This window comes from Heterocephalus glaber, unplaced genomic scaffold (assembly GCF_053883595.1).
Source record: "Heterocephalus glaber isolate CG9 unplaced genomic scaffold, H.glaber_assembly_v1.0 deba00001532, whole genome shotgun sequence".
Taxonomy (NCBI): Eukaryota; Metazoa; Chordata; class Mammalia; order Rodentia; family Bathyergidae; genus Heterocephalus; species Heterocephalus glaber.
This window is the reverse complement of record NW_028258330.1, coordinates 22,085,498-22,091,320: the sequence shown is the minus strand read 5'-3', so window position 1 is coordinate 22,091,320 and position 5,823 is coordinate 22,085,498. Positions and strand designations below refer to the sequence as shown.

General features: G+C 39.2%; 1 pseudogene; it reads right to left on the bottom strand.

Moving 5' to 3' along the window:
- Nucleotides 1-363: 363 nt before the first annotated feature.
- On the bottom strand, nucleotides 364-1,719 carry LOC101699059 (Y-box-binding protein 1 pseudogene; annotated as a pseudogene).
- Nucleotides 1,720-5,823: the final 4,104 nt, after the last annotated feature.

Below are 5,823 nucleotides of genomic sequence, written 5' to 3'. Positions count from 1 at the left end.
AAGACTATATTGAACAGGAGTGGTGATAGTGGACATCCTTGTCTTGTTCCTGATTTTAGTGTGAAGGATTTCAGTTTTTGATCATTTAGTATGATATTGGCTGTTGGTTTTTCATAGATGGCTTTTATCAGATTGAGGTGGAGACCACCTATTCCAGTTTTTTGTTGGGTTTTTATCACAAATGCATGTTGGATTTTGTCAAATGCTTTTTCTGCATCTATTGAGATTATCATATGTTTTTTTGTTTTTTTGTTTTTTTGACAATTATTGAAGACCTTTATTAACAGGTGCTTGCAGTTTGTTGACTTTTTTGAAAAAATCAAGTTGTAAACTTTTATTACAAATTAAAAATGAAGTTCTTAATCTCAACTTGACCAGATATGAAACAATTTTAAAACCTTTAAAGGTGTATTGGGAAAAACCAGGCTTTTTTAAAAAAAACACGTTTGTCATTACCAAAAAGAGACATCTTTAGGTAAAAATAATAAAAACCCCATGCTGCATAGATAATGCAGATAGTTCTAGTTATCTGGTCAATGGGCAAAAAGCAAGCACTTAAGGTCTTCAGTTCCCAATCTTTTGTTCATTTCTTATTGCTGGAATTTCATATTCGTTTCTTCTTGCTGGGTGACTAAACCGGATGATGGTAGAGATGTTAAACTGGCATTTACTCAGCCCCGCCCTTCTCAGCGTCAGGAGGGGACGAATTCTCAGCTGGTGGATCGGCTGCTTTTTTGTCTCTTTGCCGTCTTGTGGTTTAGGGTTCTCTGGGCATCTGTGTCGGTAATTGAAGTTTCGGTGATACCAATGTTGAGGTGGCTGCTGCCCTTGGGTCTCATCTCCTTGATTTTCCTTATCCTCTTCATTGCCGTCCTCTCTAGGCTGTCTTTGGCGAGGAGGGCCCCTGCGAAATCGTGGTCTATAACCTCAATACATATTCTGTCTCACTTGTCTACCTTGTTCTCCTGCACCCTGGTTGTCAGCACCCTCCATCACTTCTCCCTGCACAGGAGGGTTGGAATACTGTGGTCGACGCCCGTAGGGTCTCCGCATGCAGTAAGGTGGGAACCTTCACTTGCGGTAGGGCCAGCATTGTTGGGCCTGGCCTTCAGGAGCGCTCTCCGATCCCTCATTCTTTTCCCCACTCTCACTATTCTGGTAATTCTGCTGGTAATTGCGTGGAGGACCCCTACGAGGTGGATAAATCCGCGTCTATAATGGTTCCGGTCTGCTGCATGTTTACTGCCTTGAACTGGAACTCCACCAGGGCCTGTACCATTTGCTGCCTCCGCACCCTTTTCTCCCTCAACCACATCAAACTCCACAGTCTCTCCATCTCCTACCCTGCGAAGGTACTTCCTGGGGTTATTCGTCTTTATGGCAGTCTGGTGTACAAATACATCTTCCTTGGTGTCATTCGTGTTGATGAAATCATATCCGTTGCTTACATTGAACCATTTTACTGTTCCCCAAACCTTCTTTGCGATGACCTTTTTGTCCTGGACAGCAGGAGCCACCAATGTGAGGCCTACCCGGCCGCTCCCTGCACCCCTGCGGGTGATGTCGGGCTTGGTGTCCGCAGCGCTGAGGGGCGGGGGCGGCGGGCGGCTGCTGGGAATCGGCCTCGCTGCTCATGGTTGCAGTGATGGTGACTGGGGCCGGCTGCGGCAACTGCGGCTCCTCCCGGGGTGTGATGGTAACTAGGCCGGCGGCGGCGGTGGGGCTCGATCGTATGTTTTTTTCTTGGCTCTATTGATACAGTGTATTACATTGATTGATTTGCATATGTTGAACCATCCCTGCATTCCTGGGATGAATCCCACTTGGTCAGGGTGTATGATCTTCTTGATGATCTTCTGCATTCTGTTTGCCAGTATCTTATTAAGGATTTTTGCATCTATGTTCACTAGTGAGATTGGCCTATAGTTCTCTTTTTCTGTTGGATCTTTCTCTGCTTTGGGGATGAAGGTGATGCTTGCTTCCAGGAATGAATTCAGGAATATTGCTTCCGTTTCAATTGCACTGAAGAGTTTCAACAGTAGTGGCAGCAGTTCCTCTCTAAATGTCTTGTAGAATTCAGCAGTGAAGCCATCAGGGCCCGGGCATTTCTTGTTTCTAAGTTTTAAATTATGTTTTCAATTTCATTGATTGATATTGGGTCGTTTAGAACTTTTAGGTCTTCTTCATTCGACTTTGGTAATTCATACATATCTAGGAATCTGTCCATTTCTTCTGTGTTTTCCATCTTATTGACATATAGTTTCTGGAAGTAGGTATTGATGATCCTCTGGATTTCTGCTGGGTCCATTGTAATTTCATCCTTTTCATTTCTAATTGCATGAATTTGGGCCTTTTCTTTCCTTTTTCTGATAAGGTTGGCTAAGGGTTTGTCCATTTTGTTTATTCTTTCAAAGAACAAACCCTTGGCTTCATTGATTTTTTGTATCATTCTCTCAGTCTCCATTGAATTGATTTTATAACCTGATCTTTGTAATTTCCTCCCTTGTATGAGCTTTGGGTTTGTCCTGCTCTTCTTTTTGTAGAAGCTTGAGGTTCTGCATCAGGTTGTTTAATTGGGCTTGCTCTGTTTTCCTAATATGAGTATTCACTGCTATGAATTTCCCTCATAAGACTGCTTTCATTGTGCCCCATAGATTCCGATATGTTGTATTGTCATTGTCATTTAATTGAAGGAACTGTTTGATTTCTTGTTTAATTTTCTCTGTGACCCATTGATTATTTAGAAGTGTGTTGTTCAATTTCCATTTGTTTATGAAATTCTTGCAGTTTCTTTTGCTATTTATCTCCAATTTCATTGCACTATGTTGTGATATTATACAGGGGATAACTTCAATTCCTTTGCATTTACTTAAACATGTTCTATGAGCAAGTATGTGGTCTATTTTGGAGAATGACCTGTGTGGAGTTGAAAAGAATATGTATTCTGATTTTGTGGGGTGGAACACTCTGTAAACATCTGTTAAGTTCATTTGTTCTAGAGTTTGATTGAATTCTAGTATTTTGTTGCTTATTTTTTGTGTATTTGCTCTATCTATTTGTGACAGTGGGGCACTGAGTTCCCCCACTACTATTCTATTCATGTTTATTTGATTTTTCATGTCCATTAATATTTGTTTTATATAGTTGGGCACACTAGTGTTTGGTGCATATATGTTTGTGATTGTCATTTCTTCCTGTTGGATTGTTCCCTTTACAAGAATGTAGTGTTCTTCTTTGTCTCTCTTAATCATTGCTGGTTTGAAATCCACTTGATCTGTAAAGAGGATAGCTACTCCTGTTTTTGTGTTCCTGTTGCATGCAGTATTGTTTTCCACCCTTTAACTTTCATTCTGAGTTTCTTTTTGAATTAAGTGTGTTTCTTATATACAGTATATTGTTGGATTTTGCTTTTTTTTCAGTTTTTACTATTTTCTTGTGTTTTTTTTGCACTTTATTGAATTCTTTTATTGGTACATTGTAGGTACACAACACAATTACATTTCTCATTGGGAACTTGTACCTTTACATAATGTATCTTGGTTCTTATTTTTTCCCCATTCCTAGCTCTCCCTTCATCCCCTCCACCCTTCCCTATTTAGAAAGACTTTATTTCCATTTTTTCCATTTCTCATCACTTTTCCTTTCCCTTCTTTCCTTTCCTCTGCCCCTCCCACTACCCCTACCCCTTTGGACCTTTTCTTCCTATTTTACATTATCGATTATTCATTCTAATCATTGGTACATTTTTAGGTATACAATATAATGACATTCATCATTGGAAATTTGCATCTTTACATAATCTCTCTTGGTTCTTATTTTTCACCCTTGCCCAGCCCTCCCTTCAACCCCTCCATTCCTATTTACAAAGATTTTGTTCCTATTTTTCCATTTTCTCATATTAATCCCATTCCCTTCTATCCTTTCCCCTAGCCCTCCCACTTCCTTCCCCTTTGCCCCTTTTCTTCCTATTTCACATTACCTATTATACATTTTAGTCCTTATTTACACTTTCAGTTTCTCACGCCAGAGAAACTTTTCGGTATTTATACATGTGTGTCCTATTTATTTCACTTAAGAGTATCGCCTTGGATTTTGTTCTTGATCCATTCTGCCAGTCTATTTCTTTTGACTGGTGAATTGAGACCATTAACATTGATGGTTATAACTGATATGTATTGACTTATCATTGTCATGGGTTTTTCTTTTTGTTGGATTCTCCCCCTTTGCCTTTAACTTCTTGTTGTGCCTGATGGATTCACTCTTCTGGGCTTCCTGGAGTTGTGATCCTCATTGTCTTTTCCTAGGCTATTGTCTAAAATTTTTTGGAATGCTGGTTTGGTATTCATGAAGTTCCTAAGGTGCTCTTTGTCATGAAAGTATCTTATTTGCCCATCAATTTTGAAAGACAGTTTTGCAGGGTACATCAGGCTGGGTTGGAGGCTGTTTTCCTTTAGGGCTTGGAATATGTCACTCCAAGCTCTTCTTGCCTTGAGGGTTTGCGTTGAGAAGTCTGCTGTGATTCTGATGGGTTTTCCTTTGTATGTAATTTGTTTCTTTTCTCTAATTGTTTGTAGATCTTTCTTCTTCTGTTCAGTTTCTGGAATCTTAACTGTTATATGCCTATGTGTAGATTTTTTTTTAATCAAGGCTAGTTGAAGTCCTATCTGACATACTTATCTGTATGTCAAGGTCTTTTCCCCTCCTTGGGAAGTTTTCTGCCATCACTTCTATGAACAGTTTTTTCTTTGCATTATCTAGCAGTTGCTGGATTGATTTCTTGTGGTCCCTTACAATTTTAAAGAAATTTTTCTTTTCCTGATCACTAATTGCAATCTTATCTTCTATATCTAAAATTCTGTCCTCACATTAGCTCATTCTGCTATATAAACTTTCAATGGAGTTTTTAATCTCCTGTAAATCTGTTTGTATGTGTTTTATGGATTCCATTTGTTTCTTATGTTGAGATTCCATCATGTTCCTCAGCTCCTCTATTTTTTTTATGTGTGTCCTCTCTAGACTTATTGATCATGTCTTGCAGTATGGACACAATCTCTGCTGTTATCTGAGAAATTATTTCTGATTTTATTTTTTCCAGATCCCCATTTCTTGCCAGTTCAGGGAATCCAGGTTGTTGAGTATTAGATTGTTCCATCTTGTTTCCCTTTGGGGTTGCTTTAGGTGATCTGGGAGTCTTTTTTTTTTTTTTTTCTTAAATTCTTTTATTGTTACATTTTAGGTATATAATATTTTTACATTTATCATTGGGTTCTTGTACCTGTACATGATGTATCTTGGTTCTTATTTTTTCCCCATTACCTGTGCGCCCTTCACCCCTCCACTCTTCCCTATTTACATACTTCGTTTCCATTATTTTTTCTTTTCTCATAAGTTTTCCTTTCCATTCTTTCCTTTCCCCATTTCCTCCCACCACCCCTACCCCTTTGGACCTTTTCCTATTTCAAAGTATCAATTATTAGTTATTAATCCTGTTAATCCTTATTTTCACTCTGTTTCTCACACTAGAGAATCTATTGGTATTTTACACATGTGTGACTTATTTATTTCACTTAAGAGTATGGCCTCAATATGTATCCATTCAGCTATAAATGGCTCTAGTTTCTCATTCTTTTTGGCTGAGTAGTTGGGAGTCTGGTTTTGAGACTTGTTTAAGTGTCTTCTCTTTTCAATGGCAGGGAGGGAGATGTGTGCTGCTGGTACCCACACATCTCACCTCCTTAGCACTGGAGGCAGCTCTGCTCTTTGGCACTGGGGGTGGCAGTCTGGAATCCACTCTTTCAAAGTTGCTCCCATTCTGTTGTGGGA